This window comes from Phoxinus phoxinus (genome assembly GCF_949152265.1).
Source record: "Phoxinus phoxinus genome assembly, chromosome: 21".
Taxonomy (NCBI): Eukaryota; Metazoa; Chordata; class Actinopteri; order Cypriniformes; family Leuciscidae; genus Phoxinus; species Phoxinus phoxinus.
Window position 1 is genome coordinate 20,353,429 of NC_136896.1, and position 23,350 is coordinate 20,376,778.

Genomic DNA, 23,350 nt, shown 5'->3' on the forward strand with positions numbered 1-23,350 from the left:
ATTGATCTGTCCTGGATTATTTCAGATACATAAACTCCATGTAACATTTTCTGTTATCACATCTGTTAAAGTAACATTTCAGATTTTCGGCCAAAATCTCGGTTCATCTCAGTTAATTTCTCTGAAGATCAGTCATTCACACTGCAATTACCTTTTTATTTCCCTAAAAAATCTAACCAGTTATAACTAAAATTCACTCTCCAGACTCCAACTGGCGCCCTCCGCTCCCAACTTCCAGCCCTGCCCATATCGGACTTACGAACAGGCCCAAATTCACATAGACTTCCATTTAGGGGATGAAAACTTTCATGCAAGAATTATTTAAGTCCCTATTAAGGAAACATCTCAGGTTACGCATGTAACCATGGTTCCCTTAGAATAAGGGCCTGTTCACATATCGCGCCTAAAAATGCGTAGAAAACGCTAGGCGTGCCGCGTTCTCCTTTTTCCAAAGCACTAGGGCGGTTGTGCTCCGGAGGCGTATGTTGTTGCTAAGCAAACATCAGCTGCGTTCTCCGTTACAGCAAGGATAAACAATGAGAGCTTGACAAGTCATAAAGTTCAGGAAATCCCTGGACCGCAATGATGAGCTGCTCCTCCATTTTCCTGCTGAGGTTGCAACGTAAACAGAAAAGGTGAGGAAGCTGATTGGTTGGTTTTCGTCATGTGACCTATGATGCGCTTGCGGCATTCTGAAAAGTTGAGATGTTTTTATCTCCTTGCGGCGCGGACGTGCTTGGAAAAAACGAGCGCGTCGCACCGCGCATCGCTTCCAATATGAGCGCGCATACCGCGCGCCTACATTTGAAATAACGAACTTGAGCGTGCAAAAGACGCCATATGTGAACAGGCCCTAAGGAATGCAACACTGCATCACCTAGGGGTTGCTATGGGGAATGCCTCTGGCATGACAGGTGTAATGACAGAGTATAAAAGGGCACCTGTGCAAAACATCATCCATTTCTTGTCTGAAAGGAGACGTCTGCAAAAATACCAAAAGCATGGGAAAGGGCACTATTCTCTCTTCTCAGGGAACCATGGCAACATGCGTAACATGGGACGTTCCCTTTCTAAAGGGGACGTTCCCTTTCTAAAGGGAACTCGCTCTGCATCCCCTAGGGGTCGCTATGGGGAACGAAATACCCACGCTGCCATGCTGAAGGGGTAAGTGCCCTATTAGCTGAGCTAAGTCAAAGGACTCAAAGGCGTTTTCATCCCCATGTACCATCACCAGCAACGCGATCCTAGCTTCTCAAGAACGGAGGCCTCAACAGAATAACTCTAAAGAGAGGAAGCCTAAAGACGTTCATATTCAGGCCAGCATCTAAGGAGGCTCACAGAGAGCCTTACACTCAGAACTTCCGTTCAAGCAGCCATGAAGTGTGGAGGCCTTAATCAAGAGGCCTAAGCAACACTCTTAACCCAAGAGCAGTACCGAGAATGCTCAGAAAAGAGCTCTGACCAGCGAAGATCCGCAGAGTGGAGGCCTCAATACAACGACTCTCATAATGAGAGGAGGCCTAGCACACTCCACACTGAGGTCAGTAGCCAAGGAGGCTCCCAGAGAGCCTAATGACCTAGCATTCTACCTTACCACCTAGCTGAGCTCTAGGAGCGGAGGCCTCAGCATAACAATTCTCTAAAACGAGAGGAGACCTAACAACTCCCCACACTCAGGATGTCTTGTTAGGAGGCTCACAGAGAGCCTACAACTCACAACTTGATATCCTAGTGAAGCTGTGGGAAGCGGAGGCCTCAACAAGATAATTCTCTCTAGCATGAGGATGCCTAACAACACTCTATACAGGCAGTAACATGCGCAGCGTCTCCTCCACTCGCACGCATCACACCGGGACTGCTGTGCTGTATTGTGTAGCTCAAATGGAGCTTGAAGATGTAAAGAAAAAAAAAGAAAAACAGGAGAATTAACTTTGAGCAAGTTTGGAGGAAAGTCGGAGGTATGGAACCATTTTAAACAAGTCGTGGGCAGTGACAACATATGTGTTGGCTTTGTCGAGTGCATTAAGTGCATGCCTGTGACAGCAGCGAGCGGGTGTTCAGCACAGCGGCCGAACGAGAGAGCAGAGGAGGACCGCTCTGAAACCAGCTGTGGACGCAATAAAAAAAATAATAAAAAAAATTCTATATTCTAAAACCTTGTTAAATTATATTAGAGTAGTAGGTCCAAAGTTCATTCTTGTTCATTTTCTGTATTCATCATTGTTCACGTTTTTTTTTAAACGTTTCTTCATTTGGATCCATTTGCGATCCATTCCATTCTGAATAAACAAACAACGCAGTTTACATGCTTCGTCCTTGTTGCATTATTCATTAAGATCATTCTAAACAGATTTCTGTAACGTTAGTTCAAACAACTCGGAATTGTAGTTGAGAACGTCAGTTATAACGGCCCACGTATTAAAAAAATGGTCGGGTTTAAATCGGGCTTGTGCACGTGGCCGCCATGTTGGATTTCTGAACAGCGAGTGTGCGGATAGACACTTCCGGTTTCGCATTACGCCCGGTGCAGGGAGCCGGAGAAAGCCGAAAATTATCTCTTATAGTTGTTTATAGAATCAATTATATCACTTAAAATACTACTAAGATCCATATTAGTTAGATTAATGAATGAAATACAATTGTATTGGACTCATGCTGCATACGCAATGACAATTATGCCTACTGTAAATATAGAGTTACAACTACGATTAGAGTTGTTAAATAAAATACCCTGTACACATTCACACGTTTGCCTTGTGATAGGCTATAATTTATCTCCATAAATACTATTTTCTCAATTCTGCGCATATCTTTTCACTTACAATTGCTCGATCAATATTATCATCACATGTTTTACATTTACATTTTCAACTGTAGGGACCACAAACAATTTAATATAAGTTTGTGTATATTTTACACGTAGTAAAATACTGTATGTGCTGCTTATAAACACCTGACAGATAATGATTTATGAAACAGTATGCTCTTTACTCATCTCACTTGCACAAAATAAATGCAGTAATAGAAAGCATAGAAACGCACAGGTGAAATACACTGAAAATTATATGCATTTAAAAATTTGGTCGGGTTGAAGTCATCCCTCCGGATCTTCTGCATCCACTCAGCCCATACCGCAGCATCAACGGGGAATGCATGAAAGCTGACTTCTTTGTTGTACCGTGACGAAACGGTACATAACGGCACACAACAATGAAGTGCTGAGGCTGTCACCCTCTTGAATCCTAAAAACACTCATTGTGAAAAATGATGTCTCAGGTAATGGAACTCGGTCGCTGTTGTCTCTTGCTCTCGCTGTCTCCCGCTCTCGCTGTCTGTATTTTACATCTTGATTTTCTTGTATATTTGTTCCACAGTCACTTCATCTACCTCCAGATGCTTTTCTGCTACCCTAATTATGATTTTAATATTTTCAGTTCTACTTTCTGTTTGCAGAGCAATTTATTACTTCAGCCATAAAGGCAATGAATGACACTTTGCCTACCCTTTCAAAAGGGAACTCGTGCTGCTTCTCCTAGGGGTTGCTATTTGTTTCGTGCACAATATGGCGACCGCTCTCGCTGTCAGATCACCAGAAGTTTTCACCAGAAGTACTGGCCCGTACACTCAGGGTTTGAACGTCAACGGTCGCCATATTGTGCACGAAACGAATAGCAACCCCTAGGAGAAGCAGCACGAGTTCCCTTTTGAAAGGGTAGGCAAAGTGTCATTCATTGCCTTTATGGCTGAAGTAATAAATTGCTCTGCAAACAGAAAGTAGAACTGAAAATATTAAAATCATAATTAGGGTAGCAGAAAAGCATCTGGAGGTAGATGAAGTGACTGTGGAACAAATATACAAGAAAATCAAGATGTAAAATACAGACAGCATGTGGTGGATTGTAATGGTTTTTACAAGTTTACAGTGAATGCAAGAAGATCACTAATGGACAGCAAAGAATTTTGTTGACCATTTTGAAAATAAACCACAAATTAAATGATTCAGGAAACATGGCTTAAAACGCATTTAAACTTTGTGATACAGGGATATATAGAAGTATGATAGGCATGTTGGTGATGGTTGTAGATTTGGGGGAATAGAGATCATAAAACAATATGGTGTGGTGATTTTAATGCTCACAGTACACTATGGAGAATAACATTTACTGATCAGAATGGAAATGCAGATGTTGGAATGGAAAGAATGAATATGCTTAAATTATGGAATGGATACAAGGGTGGATGTTGTACAGAGACGTAATTCAGTATTTGATTTGACACTTGCATCTCAAAGTTTGGAAATTATAGAATGTTATAGATAGAATATAGATAGAAATATATAACATAGATAGAATGTTATAGAAAAATAGAATGGATAGAAATATAGAATGTTATAGAAGTGTATACAGTAGATAGCGACCAAGGAGTCTACTGTCAGTTTAATAGTCAATAATGAGGCTAATCTCATTAAAGGAACACTCCGACTTTTTGGGACTTTAGCCTATTCACCTTATCCCCCAGAGTTAGATAAGTCCATTCATACCTTTTTCATCTCCGTGCGTGCTATAAGTCTGTTTGACGCACCCACCGCTAGCCTAGCTTAGCACAAAGACTGGATGTAAATGGTTGCAGCTAGCATACTAATCCAAATAAGTGACAAAATAACGCAAACATTTTCCTATTTACATGTTGTGATTTGTATAGTCACAGAGTGTACAAAAAACAAAGTCACATGAGACACAGACATGTTTTAACCGTATAAATACTGGGAACTATATTCTCTGAAGGCGAAGCCCTGCTACTTGGGCGGATTGATAACCGCAGCACCTGAGATGCGCCGTGGTGAGGAGCAGAGAGTTCGTTCAGAGTTTGGGTAACAGAGTCAGCAATTTATAAATAGTAAAAGCGTAGTTTACAAACATGGGTTTTCGCTGTATTGTAAAGAGCTGTGACAATAAACAGGGGAGACCAGGTAATACCATGATGTTTCATAGAATTCCAACTAAAAACGCTGACCGGATGAAGAAATGGCTACTTGCTCTGGATATTGACCAAGTTAAAATCATCTGAAATTTCCTCAAAATTAGCCATGATCACCATTCACGTCCGCTAATAGATAGTTAGTCACGTTGGTTTTGTTGACAGAAGAAACAACGGCGCGTCTCAGGTGCTGCGGTTATCACTCCGCCCAAGTAGCAGTGCTTCGCAGTGGTTAAATTGGCTTTTATAGGGAGGGGGAGCCCTTATTTAAGGTGAATGGTCATCATTCAAATCCACGCTGTAAAATGACTTAATGTGTTTTTACACCAAAGGGGCTCTTTGTATCAATGTGTAAGGTGGAGTTGAGTAGTTATTCAAACAAAGATCAATACTTTACAATTCACTTACTTCCTTATTATTTTTTGCGCAGGTTTTTATAGATAAAAATCGTAAAAAGTGATCCTACTAGGGGGGTTCGGGGGCATGCCCCCCCGAGAAAATTGAGATTTTCCTGATCTCAACATGTGAATTTTAAGGTGTTTTGAAGGCCAAAAAAATGGACAATAGGAGCTTTAAAAGCATGTAGCATGTAGTATTTTATCAGATAACAGATTCTTAAACATGAGAATCAGTTTAAATGTCGCAATGAATTATCCACACTATAAAATGGAAATGCAGAATGTTTATGCTTATTGTTGACTATACACAATCACATATTCGAAACGGGAATGGCCTTAAATGAGAAATGATTAAAGGATTATTTTGCATAGATGTTACATTTCAAACGCCAATTTAATCATTCTGTGCCCAGAGGCATAGGATCAGTTAGTATGAGCATCAAAGTTCAGTTTCAGCTACTTTTTCTTTCCTAAATGAATCAATATTTGTGGACTAATCTGTTCATTAATCAATGGTTCAATTACTCACTCATAAAGACAGTCACTTGTCGCCGCCTTCTGGCGGCGACAGCTCTATCAAGCTCTATCAACAGCAGCTCTATCAAGACCAGGGAATGTTTCACTCCACCAAAAAGAACTAGTGAGTGTATTGCACCAAATTTCAGCTCAAAATACACCCCAGATCATTTATTATAGCTTGTCAAATTTGCCCCTTTTTGGGTGTGAGCAAAAACTTGCCGTTTTTGTGTGTGTCCCTTTAAATGCAAATGAGTTACTGCTTCCCGCCCCCGTTTAGAAGACGGACAATCCTTTACACAAGCTTTGGATACTCGGCAATAACAATAAAAAAGTTAGAACTGGTTACGCTGTTGTTGTCGCTTGCGAAAACCAAATGGTGGCGCTGTAGGTGGAAACATGCAGATTAATGAGCGTGATATTATAATAAGATCTCCTTCCTACGTCAGAAGGGGAGCGAAATCTGATCGGCCTATTTTTGACATGCTTGCAGAGAAAGGCTTACCAAAAAAAAGTTACTGGGTTGTCCCTTTTTATGTTTTCTGGGATTATATATGCACCGATTACAGCACTTATACACAGAAAAAAGTCAGATTTCATGATATGTCCCCTTTAATGATATGATTACATATCATAATCTAGATGTGCTGTGTTTGACAGAAACCTGGCTAAAGCCAGGCGATTACATTAGGCTTGTTTGAGATGCGCCTTGCCTCGTCTGAAATGTATGCGAGAGTAGGCGGCTGCAGTGAGGGGAGGAGTGAAAAAAGCACAGACAAGCCAGACAGTTTTCTCTTCTCGCAGTGGATCTGACACCTGTGAGATCCAAGATGGATATCGCGGGATTCACGCTCGTGCACAGTGTTGCTAATAAACTGGATGTAATTTAAGTTCTGTTGCTTTTATATGAAAATAAATATAATGAACAAGACACCCAACGCACTTATTTAATCCCATTCCAAATACATGTATATCAATAATTTTTCTTTAATACAAACGTGTTTTTATATTTTTTTTTAATAAAAAATACATAATCACATAATCCATATAGAGATCGCACTGCCAGAAAGTTTGTATATAATTGTATATGTACATAATTCATACACATAAAACATGATATCATTTTAAAAGAGAACAATATATCACGGTTGTTTAAACCAATGAGCATCAATCTGTATGGTCAGCAAGTCGTTTCCCATCATGCTTTTAATCAGCGCAGTCGGTGGAGAGCAACTGCGCGCGACTGCAGAATCTGACACGGCCACGAGATCACCAGTGATCGGTTCTGCGCAGATTTTGCAAGCCTATTACTTTAAATGAGCCCACCCCCCAAGTGTCACGTTGTCAGTTTGTTTTGATTTCTGTTCTTGTCTGTGTTTGGTTAATCTGGTAATTATTTCAGTTCTGTCTTTCTCCGCCCTCTGCCTGTTTGTTTCCATGATCACTGATTTGATTTGAGTTTCAGTTCAGGTGTGTCTCAGTAATTAGTCTGATTAGTTCCTCTCTTTGCTGTCTATTTAAGCCTTGTGTTACTTTCAGTTCTTGGTCAGTTATATGTTGCATTTAATTCAATTTAGTTCTGGTGATGTTCCTGTTCCTGAGATTCTTTTTTTGTGAAGTTTTGAATTTGTTTTTCAATAAAGCTGCTGCACTTAGATCCTGCACTTAGTTTAATCTCGGCCCAGAAAAAATTATTTAGAAGCCGTAAAGTTGATCCGACTACGCCAGGGAACATGCTCGCTCTCCACATCAAAGATTTCAAATTCCACCAACCTGTTCTGATTTACTTTTTCTGCTATGGACTAAACCATTAACTTCAATCCATCCTTGTCTGTGATAACACAGTCTCACCCCAAAACGTCACATACTGACGCGTCTTGACCATTCGGCAACATACGACGAAAAGGGTACCCTTTAACGTCCATATGTGACGATTCGGGAATGGTTGGGTTTAGGTATGCGGTAGGGTACCGCTAGAGGGCGCTGCTGGTGCGCTTATGTCTGCGTCTCATATGGACGTTAAAGGGTACCTTTTTTCGTCGTATGTTGCCGAATGGTCAAGACGCGTCAGTATGTGACGTTTTGGGGTGAGACCGGGCTGTCTGTGATGGTCTTTGAGCATCCCTATATGCGTTTTTAGATTATGCCCTTCTTATACGTGGCTCCACCTTCACTGTGGGGGAAGTGACGGCTCCAGCCCCTGTCCAGAGTCCAGTGAAGGCTGAGCCCTCAGCCAAGATGTCCGCCACACCTAAGCCCTTTCCTGAGAGGGAATTTCCTTAGCACATTCCTGAGAGGGAAGTTCATCAGCTCGTTCCAGTCTTTGAGTCAGCTTCTGTGAGTGAAACGCTGACCATTATGGCCACTGCCATGTTGTGTGTGGGCGGCACACACGTGGACCCCAGCCACCGACCAGAATCCTGTAATGGCTCCAGCCCCAGAGCTCGGCCCAGGTGACAAAGAGGTTCCACTTCAGAGCATAGGCGTGTCTCCTAGACAAGGCCCTAGCAGAAGTGATGGTAGCCACCATCTGAGCTGGTAGGGTACTCAACCTGCCACGTCCCATCCAGAACCCACACATGCATGCCAGAGGGTGCCCCGTCTCTGAGAAAGGAGGTTCTTCCTCAGAGGGATTGGCCAGGGAGGGGCTGTCGCGAGGAGCACCAGTTCGGAGAACCAAGTCTGGATGGGAAATTGAGGCACAACCAAAAGGACCTGTTTTTCATCCTCCCTGATCTTGCACAGGACCTGTGCAAGAAGGCTCACTGGGGGAAACGCCTACTTGTGGAGGCCCCGCGGCCAGCTGTGCGCGAGTGCATCCGGGCCGAGGCTCCCCTCGTTCAGGGAATAAAACCAGCGGCAGTGGGAAGTGTCTGGGGAGGCAAACAGATCTACGTGTGCGTCGCCGAACTGTTCCCAAATCAGCCGAACCTTCTGGGGATGGAGTCTCCATTCCCCGGGATGTGGCTGAAATCGTGAGAGCTCGTCGGCTGCACGATTCAACTCTCTCGGATTGTAAATAGCTCGAAGCGACCTCAGATGCTTCTGACTCCATAAGAGGAGATGGCGGGCGAGTTGCGACATATGGCGGGAGCGCAGACCACCTTGTCGGTTGATGTACGCTACTGTCGACGTGCTGTCTGAACGGACTAGTACGTGTTGGTCCTTGAGCAACGTTCAAAAACGGTGCAGAGCCAAATGTACTGCCAGCAACTCGAGGCAATTGACATGCCAAAGGCGCTGGGGTCCTGTCCACATGGCACCCCAGCCCATGGCAGAGGCATCTGTTTAGACAACAACATGCCTGGACAGTTGTTCTAAGGGCACTCCGGTCCGTAGAAAGGAGAGGTTCGACCATGGGGTGAAGGTCTGATGGCAGGCCCGAGTAACTAGTACCTGGAGTGTGCCCTGTTGCCATGCCCATCTCAGGACTCGATCGCGAAGCCAGTGCTGAAGCGGTCTCATATGAAACAGTCCGAGTGGCTTGGCTGCGGATGCCATATGCCCCAGGAGCCTTTGAAATAATTCCAGTGGAACCGCACTCTTGCCCTCGAATTAACTCAACCAATTGAGCAGTGACTGCGCATGCTCACTCGTAAGCTGTGCGCACATGGCGGCCGAGTCGATTTCCATACCGAGAAAAGAGATCCTCTGCACGGGGGAGAGTTTGCTCTTTTCCCAGCTGACCCGAAGGCCCAGACAGGCGAAGTGCCGGAGCACCAGATCCCTGTGTTTACAAACCTGCTCTCGAGAGTGAGCTAGAATCAGCCAGTTGTCGATATAATTCAGGATACGAACCCTGTGTTGCCAGAGTGGCATAAGGGCTGCCTCGACGACTTTTGTGAAGACGCAAGGAGACAGGGCTAGCTCGAATGGAAGTACCGTGTACTGGTATGCCTGCCCCTCGAAAGCAAACCGAATAAACGGTCTGTGACGAGGAAGAATTACATGAAAGATATGAAAGTACACATCCTTCAGGTTGATCGCTGCAAACCTGTGAAGGGTTTGGTTCAAGATGCGCATATCCAGGATTGGTCGTAACCTACCGCTCTTCTTGGATACAATGAAGTAGGGGCTGTAGAAGCCAGACTTCATCTTGGCTGGAGTGGCGGTCTCGATCGCACCCTTCGTCAGTAGAGTGGCGACCTCTGCACGCATGACAGGGGCATTGCCACCCACCACGGTATAGCGGACTCGCCGAAAGTGGGGAGGAGACCGTGCAAACTGAACCGCATAGCCGAGCCTGATGGTTCTCGCGAGCCAGCGGGACAGATTGGGAAGTTCTCCCTGGATTTAAGAGGCTCCCAAAAACTGAACCAGTGGGGTCATGTGAACCACAGACGTACCCACGATGGGGCAGACGTGGGAGGCAGAGCGTCCCGGTGACGGGCACTCTGGAAAGGACAAGCGTTCCGTGATGACCTCTGACTGGGGTCTGGCGACAGAGGGGGATGAGAGTGGCGAGACGGAGCGTCGCACACTGCCATCCCTCTGGGGGCTCAGAGATGGGGTTGTAAGTTTTTTCACAAAAGATTCTCCCCCGGCCCTCCACCGGGGGAAGGAGTGACCCTGCAACCACCTTCTGGGAAGAACTGCAACCCATCTCTGAGCTGCCTGCCTCAGGAGCGCCGCTTCGCCTGACGCTTGGTAGGCTGCGGGGCTGGTACGGGCTGGGGCGCCTTCCTGCGGCTACCTCCACGGTGCGGCCGGGGTGAAGGCTGCTTCTGACGACGGGCGGGAGGGGCGGGAGCCGCATAAGGGTGCCCTCGGCGGTGAGCGGACTGAGGTGTCTGAGCCGGTGGCTGGGTGGAGGCAGCAGCTGGCCACCGGAGCAGAAATGTTTAATAGCCTCAGTCTGCTTCTGGGCGGTCGAGAACTGTTGAGCAAAGTCCTTGACCGCGCCGGCGAAGAGGCCAGCCTGGAATATGGGGGAGTTGAGGAAACGGGTTCGCTCAGCCTCCCGCATATCAGCCAGGTTGAGCCATAGGTGCCTTTCCTGGAGTGGTCCAGGAAATGGTCAAGTGGTCCACACATGTGGACATCACCTGACCCAGGGAGCGTGCAGTCACCTTCGTCGCCCGTAGAGCGAGGTCGGTGGCGGCAAGCAGCTCTTCCATGAGCCCTGGCAGGAATGAGATCTCACTGGAACACGCCGTCACACCAACACCGCTGAAGAGTCGCTCATCTCGTATCTCAGAACTCGTAGACAGCTTGCAGTGGAGAGAAGTGAAGAAACACTCCGAAGCAAAAACATAATGCCGCGGAGCTCCTTTTTATACCCAGGCGGTGGAGCGGAGTTGCGCTATGCAAATTCCGCAGACCCATGGCATTGTTTTGCCATTGGCTCGTTTTGTAGAACTCAAAGGCAATAGGCTTCTAAGCGAAACCCCAATTTCGTCAGTCACTGACAAAACTCGGAGTGACTGAACGAAAGGGAACTTAATATACTCCACTATTTTTTGGTCATACTGATAAGAGTACATAATTCAAAACTGTAAACTTTTATTCATGTACACTCACAATAGGCTAACAACAAAACGTTTTGTGGTCTCTGTCTCCGGGAACTGCGCGTCACAAAAATGAACCAAAAGCCACTTGCCACAGCTCAGTCACAAGAACAATTATGTCTAAAGCTTTAAAGCTTTAAATGTCTAAATATTTAATAAATGTTATCTGATTATTAATCCATATGAAACCGAGAGGCGCAGAGGATCTACTCAAACAAGTTAAGCTATCATGTGTATGAGCACGTCCCAATGAGAAAGGGACAACGTAAGAGTGAAAATCTCGCTCTAATTAAACGTAAATCACCCTGAATTAAAATGTAAAAACAGATCAAATCATTTCTTTGTTGAAATGTTGCGATATTGTTTCATTTATTCTATAAATGTTATTTAGTTTAACAGCGGCATAAAATACCCACCGTGGTTCGAGATTTATTTGAATAAATAAAAATAACCTCCCTCTGCTTAATTCACTAATCGCACCCTGGTTTTAAGGATCCAAAGATCCCTGTGGAATTTAATATTGAGTTGAATTTTTTTTTCATGACAACAAATGAACATGAGTTTTAAGTTTGTATTTCGTTTTGCTTGGAAAAAGCTGGCCTAAACCGAAGTAGCGTTTTAATTCTTCAATTAACCTATTAAAATAAAGAAATATTTAGTGAATAATCTTTTTTTTTCAACAGACATATAACTTGTAAGGCTGGAGAAACTGGTTAGAGAGATAGACTGGTCTGGACAAAGGACCTTGCTGGAAATTACCATCTGACCTCCCCCATACAGTTTCACTCCCTCTCACACCAAAGACTCACACAAGAATATATATGTGGTTTAATGTGAATGATTATTATGTTTAGTATCATTTAAAATGTCTCAGAGTGAGTGGTACAAATGTCTCATTTCCAACTTAGTTAAACAAAAAGAAATCAGGTTTTGAGAAGTTTAGAGAAACTGGCACACAAAGGAAGGTTGTCTCTGCATGGGCAAATGGTCTCCTACCCCCAAAAGGTGTCAACTCCGAATGTAAATTCCCATTGTTAACATATGAAAGAGGTTTTGGCTATTTAATGGAATGCGGCAGGAGAATCGGGGCTTTTTCTGTATCTAGACTGGCCCGTGATGGCTGGGAGTGACCGAAACTTCCAGCCTCATGTTTTTGCATCAGGTTGGGTTCGCATCTCTTCTTTTATTCATGTTTTATATTGATTATCTTTGAATTGATTATACAATTGACCTGATACCTGATTTAATAAATTGTTATATTTGATTATTCAAACTGATTTTGACCTTGTTAATTTAATAGTCTAAAAGTAATAATCAAACATTCGCTCACTTTTAGTGATGCATAGATATTATCAAAACCTTTCATTTATGGAGTCAGATGAAATAACGAGTAAATACATATGAGAAATGTATTGCATTTAACCCAAATTACTTTGAGATGCTGGAAAGACGGAACGCGCAAGAAACCTTCCCGTGTTATTGGAAACCCTCATTGGACCAATTTAGCGCGGCTTTTACAAACTACATGTAGCCTAAATGATTTAATTCCTTCATTATTAACGCTTTAATAATGCTAATGTATAAGACTTCTCTTTGTCTCAGACACTCCTCTTCTCAGATAACCTATGGGGGGTTTGGAGGGGCAGTTCAGTGGCTTTATTGTGGGGGTGCAGGCTAAGGTGTTAATGTCCTGTCTTTCATATGGAGAGTGTTGGATAGCCAGCCTGATTAAACAGTATAGGTAAAGGCAAAATTCCTTTCAGAATAAATCTCCCGATGTGTCCAAATAGGCCCTATCTTAATTCAATTATAAATATTGTAGCTTATGTATTTAAAGCTTTTTCATAAAAAAAAAAAAAATCAATCGAAGTGTTGAATCCAGTTGTTTCAACTGGTTTTGTAGAGTTTTAGAATGTTTGAGCAGTGTGTATGATTGTCAACAATCTGGCATTATCAAAACATGAACTGTTGACGAAAAGCGTTCATGCCAACTAAACGATACAGAGCACTTTAATTTGCGATCAACCTCGTTTCATTGTAGCCAAAGGTGAATTCAACAAGGTATTCTTTTTCTTTGAAGCAACAAAGGCTAAATAATTTTTTCAAGTTGTTTTTTGTGTGTGGATTTTGTTGTTTTGGTGTGGATGACAGACGCAGTGACATACAGTATTATAAGCTGTATGATGTGTTTCTACTCTGAAACATTTAATTTTAATAGAGACCTGGTGCGCGCAGTGAGACAAAAGAAACTTGCTAAAAAAAGATCCAGGGCCCTATCTTGCACCCAGCGCAATTGACTTTGAACACCGACGCATGTATCATTCCTATTTTGCACCCGCGCACAGCGGACTTTTCCCTCCACAGACGCACGTCGGTAAATTAGGGAATGAACTTGCGCTCGCGGGGGCGGTTCAGCGCAAAGAGGAGGCGTGTTCCGGCGCAAAACTTCCATGGTGCTATTTTCCAGTTTTAGAAAGCAATTGCGCCATTGACCAGGAAAAAAACAGTCTAAAGACAGTGGCGCGTTGCGCATTAGTGATATGGTATTTTAAGGGCGCGTGCTTGGCCATAATGTAGCGTGTTAACGCGCATCCACGTTGATTCTGTAATATAAACAGATGCAGCAGTTTTCATTTTTGCAAATCATACATTATTACAAGGAAAAATATTAACACACGAGGGAAATCATTGTTGTGTCCGTGAAGATGTGAAAAAGATCTATCTAGATAAAAAAAAAAAAAAAAATCTAGATTAGGCTACACATTTACTACCCAAATTATACGCCTGTTTAACCAAAGCTAATTTGGGTGGGTTTCTCCCATCACCCCCAATGTCACTTCTCTGTGTTTTACGGCCCTGACGTGAACGTCGCTTTCCTCGGCTGTGAACTGCTTCTGGCGTGCGCTGGCAAACCCGCCGTTAGCAATACGCCATGTAACAAGCGCGTCTGCTCTTAAAGGGAATGTGAGAGGACGCTCTGATTGGTTTATTTCACGTTACGCCCAAACCACACCTATGAATAATGAAGCTACTTCAGACCAACCCCTTTTAGATTTGCGTCGGGCGCAAGAGTCATTTATCCCGCCGGGAAAATAGCAACAGCGCCAGGATCCGCCCACAAAGTTACTTGCGCTTTGCACTTTGACACTTTCAGATCGTTAAAATAGGGCCCCCAGTGTGTCTGTGAGAGAGAGGCAAAGAAAATCGTCCGATCTTTATTTGTTGCTTTGTACTATTTTAATTTTGTACGTTTTAATTGTACACAGCAAAGCTGCAATTTCTTTGGCAATACAAATTAAAAATGTTGCAAGAATAAGATTCTGTATTTCTCATTTTGCATTGCATATGGCCGCTAAACTCGACTTGTTTTAAATAAATAAACTGTCCCGACTCTTTATTTGAACCTTGAAATGTACGATGGGGTTTTAAACTGAATTAATTTTAGTGTTCTTTAAATTTTGTATTGGTTTTTATATTGAAAGCAATACTATTTAGTTAGTCTGTTATTTTTTGTAGAAGTCAACAAAATCAGTCTTTTTTCTGATTTGTTCAATGTATGGATCTACTTTGAAAATTTTCTTTCGTTGCTATGCCCGGGTATCACTGTCGGTCATCTCACCTTCGTGAATGATTCACAAAACAATAATTTATCAGATTAAATCTGATCGATTGCTCCTGTCTGCCCTGCTGATACTGCTGAGTTGCTGAGTTGCCAAGTTGGTTTGCATCTGTAAGCCTCGTATATCTTTCTGTTTTGAATCTCTGTTTACTATCATTCACTGTTGTTTGAGCTAAATATAACTTACTCAACATCACATATTAACCTGTGATCGCTAGCTTCAATCTAATTCATTGCTAGCACAAAACACTAGTATTTCGCTAGCCTGTTAGCGTGCCATCCGTGCGCTCTTAATTTATTTAATTTGCTCGCGCCAGTCAACAAACACGGTAAGTCATGTCTTCTCCTCCTCTTATTGTCACTTGCACTTCATGTAACATGTATAGCATAGCTTTCTCTGTCAGCATAGGATTTAGCATGTGATAAATGCAGGGTGATAGTCAGGCTGACGGAGAAGATTTCAGAACTAGAGACACGCATCCACACTTTAATTGAGGATAGTAAGAATGCAAGGGCTTTAGATACTGCTTTGGATGCGACTAGTTTAGTGAACACTGTACATTGTTCGGTTCCGGCTGAAGTAGAGCCTGTGCAGCAGGGCAATTGGGTGACAGTATATGGTCGCGGGACAAAACACCGCTCTTCCGCTCCGATTACCACAACCAGTGCCGTCGCAGGTGGGGTGCGAGGCCCTGTGCGAACTTGAAATGCGAGGCCCTGCTCTTTGACGTGGATGCTCAATTGCGCATGAATAACAGTCACGCATAGCTGTTCTAGTTCTATTGCACGAATAATCTCGCTGCAATACGTTTTTATCAAGTAGAATAATACAGCATAATCATAGTCTGAGGCGCCACAATAGGGCAGGCAAGCCAGGCAATTCCCTGGGGCCCCGCATTTTAAGGCCCCCAAGGGCTGATCATTTAAACAATCAGAAATGGTAATATAAAGACGCAACAACATCTCTGCATCCCCCTTAGTGGGGCCGCTCTCTCGTTACGCTCGTTATGCGTTTACCTTTTTCAAGCTGGTGCAGCGCTGACTCGCTGTAGGTAGAAAATGCATGATTTGATTTGTTAAACATGAAAAGGACTTATCCGTCTGGCATGGCAGCTCGCTCTAACTTTAACCTAGATAAATGTTCGCTATTAGTGCATATCCAAGTTGTGCGGAGTGTGGAGCGCGCACTGACAGGCGTCGGCGCGAACACTTTCATTTTCCTATCAACAGTGGAAACTACTTTAAATACTCAATCTTTTCTGGTCATACAGAAAAGAATAATGCATCAGTCGCAAACTCACAATAACAAGAAAACGTTGTGCTTTTGTAAAATAAAATAAAACAAGGCGCGTTTTCATGGTCTCCGTGGCGTGAACTGGAGCGCGTCTCAAAAATGAACTGAAATACAGTGTAGCCTCAACAACATGATTAATATTTCTATATAAATCTAGAAATGTCCACTTTTACACGCAAAAAAATTAATCGAAAGCAAATAGGCTACCGGCTGATTAGGCTGTAGCCTAATCCTGAAAGGTTCATTTCTCTCCAAAGACGCATCCACTTTGAAGCGGAGATGTATATAGATATGTTTGCAGCCGACACTGATTTAGAAAAAATATATTTTTTATTAATAAACAATAAAAATGCCTCGTTATTTTTTCAGACATATTATAATTAGCCTACTTTTGCCGGTGCTTTGTGGCAAGATTTATGCATGCGCTTGAGCGCGGAATAGGCTATATTCCTCCATGCACCCAGTATTTAAGCAGAAATTAATATAAATTTGAGATTAGTCAACTAATTGCTTAAATGAATGACTACGACTAGAAAAATATTTAGTCTATGGCAATTCTAATCAATGCATTTAGGCTAGTTGACATTTATTTAATGAGTAATTCTAGTATCCAGTTTTTTATGTTAAATTAGTTGAGTTAACAATGAACTAATAAAATAATAAAACAAAGATTGAATTAAGATGCTAACTACATATTTATATATAGCATTGCTTGTTCCACCACATAAGACAGTTTTTAAGGTGACAATCCGTTACACATTTGAAGATTTACTGTATCTTGAAAATTGTTGTATTGTATTTTATCTTCTGTTATAAAGATTAAGATTGACATTTCCTTTTTCGGAAATGGAAGCTTTAGCGTAAGTTCTGCTGGGAAGATTCAATTGTTGCGTCATTGATTATCTTCTCATCTATCCAATCACGTTTTAATACTAGAAGTATAAAAGAACCGTACTTACACTTGTCTGAGTTCGCAGATGCTGACGCTTCACTCACCTCCATCCACCCCTCCACCACCAAGATGATTCTTTCCTTCCAGCAAGAGATGGGTTCCTCCGTCCATCCTTCCTATCACCATAGGATTTCCCCTTCAACCTCCCCACCACCACCAGGATGGTCCCTTCCAATACCGCATTGGGGGTCGGCTGCGCCCCCGCCATCTTCAGGCGGGAAATGCTGAATCCGTACCCTCGGATTGCGAGTTACGGACGGGGCCTACGCCAAAGAACTTATTGCATGTTGCTTGCTGGGCTGTTAATAAATGTATAATTGTCGAGTATCTATTCTCCCGAGTCTTTCTGGTAGAACTTGATTTGTGCTTCCGAAATCGGTCGCGTTCTCTTGCAGCTGACATGTTGGCTTTCCCTCGCTTTAGCTTTCCCGCTCTCCTGTCTTCAGTGAGGACGCATTACGTACATAGCGACAATGAAAAACCCGCTTAATTTGTTAGATTTTTTTTTAATGTGACCTTGACAGACATGATAAAAAAACAAAAAAAACAGCAAGATTGCGAGGCCCCCTAGTGGCGCGAGGCCCTGTGCGGTTGCACAGTTCGCACAGTCTATGCGACGGCTCTGACCACAACAAATAAATTCTCCCCACTCAGTGAAAAACCCACTGAAAATCCTGTTGAATGTACACTAGTTATTGGCGATTCTATTACAGGGAATGTGAAAATAGAGACACCAGCCACCATAGTCACATGTTTGCCGGGAGCTAGAGCACCTGACATTAAAGCAAATTTAAAAGTGCTGGCTAATGCTAAAGTAAATTCTCTAAGATTATTATTCATGTCGGCACTAATGATGTTCGACTCCGCCAGTCGGAGATGAAATTAACATTAAAGAGGTGTGTGTGTGTAACGGGAGGAGAAAACTCACTGTTGACAATCCTATGTACGACCCCAGGCAGTGACGACCATTGCGACAGACTCCTGGCAGCGAGAGGTCTACGATATCAATCAACGCGCTCTATTTTATCCTGAATGAGGGAAGTGGGAATTCATATCACTTATGAACGAGTGAGCACTGACGCTGTGTTTGATTAGAACTGATTTCCCTTCCCCTGTCTCGCAGCTCGGATTGACGGTTCCGGTTTTCGCCCGCTGGTCATTTCGGAGTGTACTGGAGATCTTCCGAAGCCGGGACTTGTGTCACTGCAGCTTACCGCTATATCGCCGTTAGTGCCTTATTCGAGCGTTGAGTGGGCGGGGTCGTGAGCTTGATTTATGAAACTCTGCTAAATGCATATAATCGTCATATTTTGCTCGTTTGAATTTCTCTTGGTATTGTGGCTGCTCGCCTAGGTTTTATTTGTCAACTGTCTATCGTCATCCATATTGGAGTGAATTAGTTTGAAGGCTAATACTGATTAAACTAATGTAGTTATAGAATTATATCTCTTAACCCTCTGGGGTCGGCAAACGCGTGGGCGTGAGGAGGTAAAGTGAAAAATCAAACACCTTGGAAATGACAGGTATGTACTATGTTTCAGGAATGGCAAAGGTGTGTGACTGGTTAAGTCTCTGTCTTTAGTTCAGTGTGTTAAATAATGTGCTTTTTTGCCATTTGTTGTGTATCTTTGGATTATGTTGTGTTGTAAATAAATCCAAACAATCAAAAAGCCATTCTTTTTTAAATCTCCTCATTCTTTGTGCAAGGTAATGTAATGATAGTGCCTGAGAGCTCCTAATAGGGCTATTATGGGAGGGTCTTTGTCTTTCTCAGGTGTGAAACACTCAATATTCATGGTGGTTAACGCCTACTCGCATAAAGCTTTCTTACACAAGACATGTCTTACAAATTTTATATCAATATATTGTCTTATCTGAATCTGAGTATTCAGGATGATTTTCACATAGTTTTGGAGCAAATATTCTAGGCTACGTGATACCATTTTCAAAAGTCTTGTGAAGAAATAATCAGTTTGGGTTTCTTGACCTTATTTCAGTGACATTTTTTTCCAAGCAACACAGCAGTAATGACTTTATGAACTTCTTCACTTATAAGATCGATAATATCAGGGACAAAATTATAACTATGCAACCGTCTAATACAGTATCGCATCAGGAAGTGCATTGTAGTCTCCCTGAGGGAAATTTTTATTCATTCATTGCTATTGGAGAGGAAGAATTTTCTAAACTCGTCAAATCATCTAAATCGACAACGTGTATGTTAGACCCTATACCGACTAAGCTACTGAAAGAGATGCTTCCAGATGTCATAGATCCTCTTCTTAATATCATTAATTCATCTTTGTCTCTAGGATACGTACCAAAAACCTTTAAGCTGGCTATGATTAAACCGCTTGTTAAAAAACCCCAACTTGATCCTACAAAATGAGTTAATTACAGGCGGATCTCGAATATGCCTTTTCTGTCAAAGATATTAGAAAAAGCAGTATACTCACAAAAGTGTTCCTTTCTTGAAAGAAATGATATCTGCGAGGATTTTCAGTCCGGATTTAGACCGTACCATAGTACCGAGACAGCTCTCGTTAGAGTAACAAATGATTTGTTCTTATGGTCCCACTTTATATTAAGTGGCCCTAATACCTGTGAACTTACATGGTAACTACATGTGTACATAGTATGTAACTACAGTGTAAGTACACATTAGTACATAGTATCTACAGCTGTAACATTTGCGTAACTACACATAAGTAACAACCCTCAGAATGGTATGTGTAAGTACAAATGTGTAACAGGACATTGGTAACCAACATTTGGTAACACTTTATTTTACGGTGCCCGTGATACAGAGTAATTACATAATTAAGTACTTAGTAGTAGATGTTGTAATAACATGTAACTACATGTACTTAACATGTAATTAAGTTATGGAACAGCCTGTACTTACACATTGTAATTACACACATGTAATAGGCAGCTACTGTTACACACATGTAACAAGCCGGGTCAGTTACATATGTGTTACCGACTTGGTACAATGTAGTTATATAAGAAAGTACTTAGTACTACACAATGTAACAAAAAGTGTATCAAGACTGTACTTAAGTGTACTTCATGTGTATCTACATACCTTATCCATCTGTACTGTAGTTTGGATTAACTCACTAGTGAGTTCATCCAAACTACAGTACAGATAAGGTATGTAGATACACATGAGGTACACTTAAGTACAGTCTTGATACACTTTATTTTACGTAGCTTATCCCTGTGTAATATTATGTAATTTCAATGTAATTACTAATTAGGAAGCTACTACATGCATTTATGCTGTGAACTAGTGAGTTAATTCGAACTAAAGTACAGATCTGGATCTCCCGGTTACACTAACAGCTGTGTAACAGGCTTTGACCATTACATAGGCGTAACAGCCCATGTTACCCCTGCAGGCTTTTCACACCTTAGTAACATATTTAAGTACTTTTTGTTACATTGTGTAGTACTAAGTACTTTCTTATATAATTACATTGTACCAAGTCGGTAACACATATGTAACTGACCCGGCTTGTTACATGTGTTTAACAGTAGCTGCCTATTACATGTGTGTAATTACAATGTGTAAGTACAGGCTGTTCCATAACTTAATTACATGTTAAGTACATGTAGTTACATGTTATTACAACATCTTAATTATGTAATTACTCTGTATCACGGGCACCGTAAAATAAAGTGTTACCCAACATTTTTTTTCACTTCAGTAAGTACACATGTGTAACAGTAATTATGTAACTACATTTTGTAACAACAATATGTAGCCTATTTGTTGTTCCACTTCCACATGCAGTTTTAGATACTGCAGTTACCAGTTGGAATACATGTATTTATGACTGGCAGGACTAATGTTGAATTACAACTAAAGTTTCACCTTGTGATACCAGTGTTACATGGTAACTCCTCAGGAACTGTCCACTTAATATAAAGTGTAATTGTTAAGGTAAATGTTGTGTACATCAACTGGTAACTGCAGTATCTAAGACTGCATGTGGAAGTGGAACAACAAATAGGCTACATGTTGTTACAAAATGTAGTTACATAATTCCTGTTACACTGAAAAAAGTGTTGTTACCAATGTCCTGTTACACATTTGTACTTACACATACCATTACGTGGGTTGTTACATACGTGTAGTTACACTAATAATACAGTTCTAGATACTATGTACCAATGTGTACTTACACTGTAGTTACATACTATGTACACATGTAGTTACCATGTTAGTTCACAGGTATTAGGGCCACTTAATATAAAGTGGGACCGTTCTTATCATCCGATCGTGGTTGTATCTCTCTATTAGTGTTACTTGATCTTAGTGCTGCATTTGACACCATTGACCACAACATCCTTTTAAATAGACTCGAACATTATGTTGGCATTAGTGGAATTGCACTAGCATGGTTTAAATCATACTTATCTGACCGTTATCAGTTTGTAGCAGTAAATGAAGAGATGTCTTATCGATCACAAGTTCAATATGGCGTACCACAAGGCTCAGTACTAGGACCGCTGCTGTTCACTCTGTACATGCTACCATTAGGAGATATCATTAGGAAACATGGAATTAGCTTTCACTGTTATGCCGACGATACTCAGCTGTATATTTCTTCAAAACCTAACGAAACTAGTAATTTCCTACTACTAAATTCAGAAAAAACAGAGATTCTAATTATTGGACAAAAAACTTTCACACGTAATAACCTAGAGTACTGTCTAACACTTGATGGGTGCTCTGTTAAGTCTTCGTCGTCGGTTAGGAACCTGGGTGTGCTCTTTGATACCAATCTTTCATTTGAAAGTCACGTGTCTAGTATCTGTAAAACCACATTTTTCCATCTTAAAAATATATCTAAATGACGCCATATGCTCTCATTGACAAATGCAGAACAATTAGTTCATGCGTTCATGACCCCAAGGCTAGATTATTGTAATGCTCTACTGGGTGGTTGCCCTGCACGCTTGACAAACAAACTACAGCTAGTTCAAAACGCAACAGCTCGAGTTCTTACCAGAACCAGGAAGTATGACCATATTAGCCCCGTTCTGTCAACACTGCATTGGCTGCCTATTAAACATCGTATACATTTTAAAATATTGCTGATTACTTACAAAGCACTAAATGGTTTAGCTCAGCAGTACTTGAGGGAGTTCTTAACGCATTATAGTCCTTCACATCTATTGCGATCTCAAAATTCTGGCCAGTTAATAATAGCTAGAACATCAAAATCGACTGCTGGCGGTCCTTTTCCTATTTAGCACCAAAACTTTGGAACAGTCTTCCTACTATTGTCCGGGAAGCAGACACTCTACATCTCTTTGACCTAGCATACACAACTCATTATAGACTTATATAATTCAATGTTAGGCAGCATAGATTAGGTCAGCTGGAACTGGGAACACTTTCCTTATATCCTGATGTACTCGTCGTCACATCATAAGAAGAATGGCATCTACTCTAATTTTAGTGTCTTTGTTTATCACAAGGTTTTCCCGCAGCCTGCCGGATGCATCAAGTTTAATCAGATTCATGTATTTTATGTCGTCTTGGGAGATGGTGAGGAATAATTCTGGAATAATTTACCTCAAAAGGAGACCTGGTTTCAGTTTAATTTCAAATCAAATTAAATTTAATTAAATCCAGCCAAGGATTGTGAATGGTTAGTAAGTTCTCTTACGAGAGATACTCTCGTACTGCGTTGTCTAGCAACGCATTGGGGAAAATCCTTTTCCACGAGAATACTGAAGCCAAAAATTATCCTTAATTTTGTATAAATGTAAAACGCATTGCCGCAGCATACAGACCTAGACGAGACAGCTCGCATGCCGATTGGCTGCTATGCGGGCAACTGCTTAAGCCTATCGAGCGAGACCTTGAGTGACGTCACACCCAATGAGGGCGCTTCGCGCCCTTCCGCGTCATGTTCTGCCGAAACGGGCGTGGCTTAGGTCTATAAAATGCGCTCGCAGGCTTATCATCTCTGATTTTTAATCCTTCAAGCGAAGACATCACATCGCTGATCCGAGAAGAAGCTGCGCCGTCGAAGAAGCAACTCAGCGGAAAGAGTCGAGAAGCTGCTG

The 23,350-nt window shown here is 42.0% G+C and overlaps 2 protein-coding genes across 2 annotated transcripts in view; one reads left to right on the forward strand and one right to left on the reverse strand.

Annotated features, from left to right (window-relative positions):
- The window catches only part of LOC306989040 (uncharacterized protein), a gene marked incomplete at its 3' end in the record, with an annotated part of 978,518 nt that overhangs the window by 398,137 nt on the left and 557,031 nt on the right, over nucleotides 1–23,350 (forward strand). The gene's annotated exons all lie outside the window — the stretch shown is intronic.
- The window catches only part of pnmt (phenylethanolamine N-methyltransferase), a 60,932-nt gene that overhangs the window by 28,723 nt on the left and 8,859 nt on the right, over nucleotides 1–23,350 (reverse strand). The window lies entirely within an intron of this gene.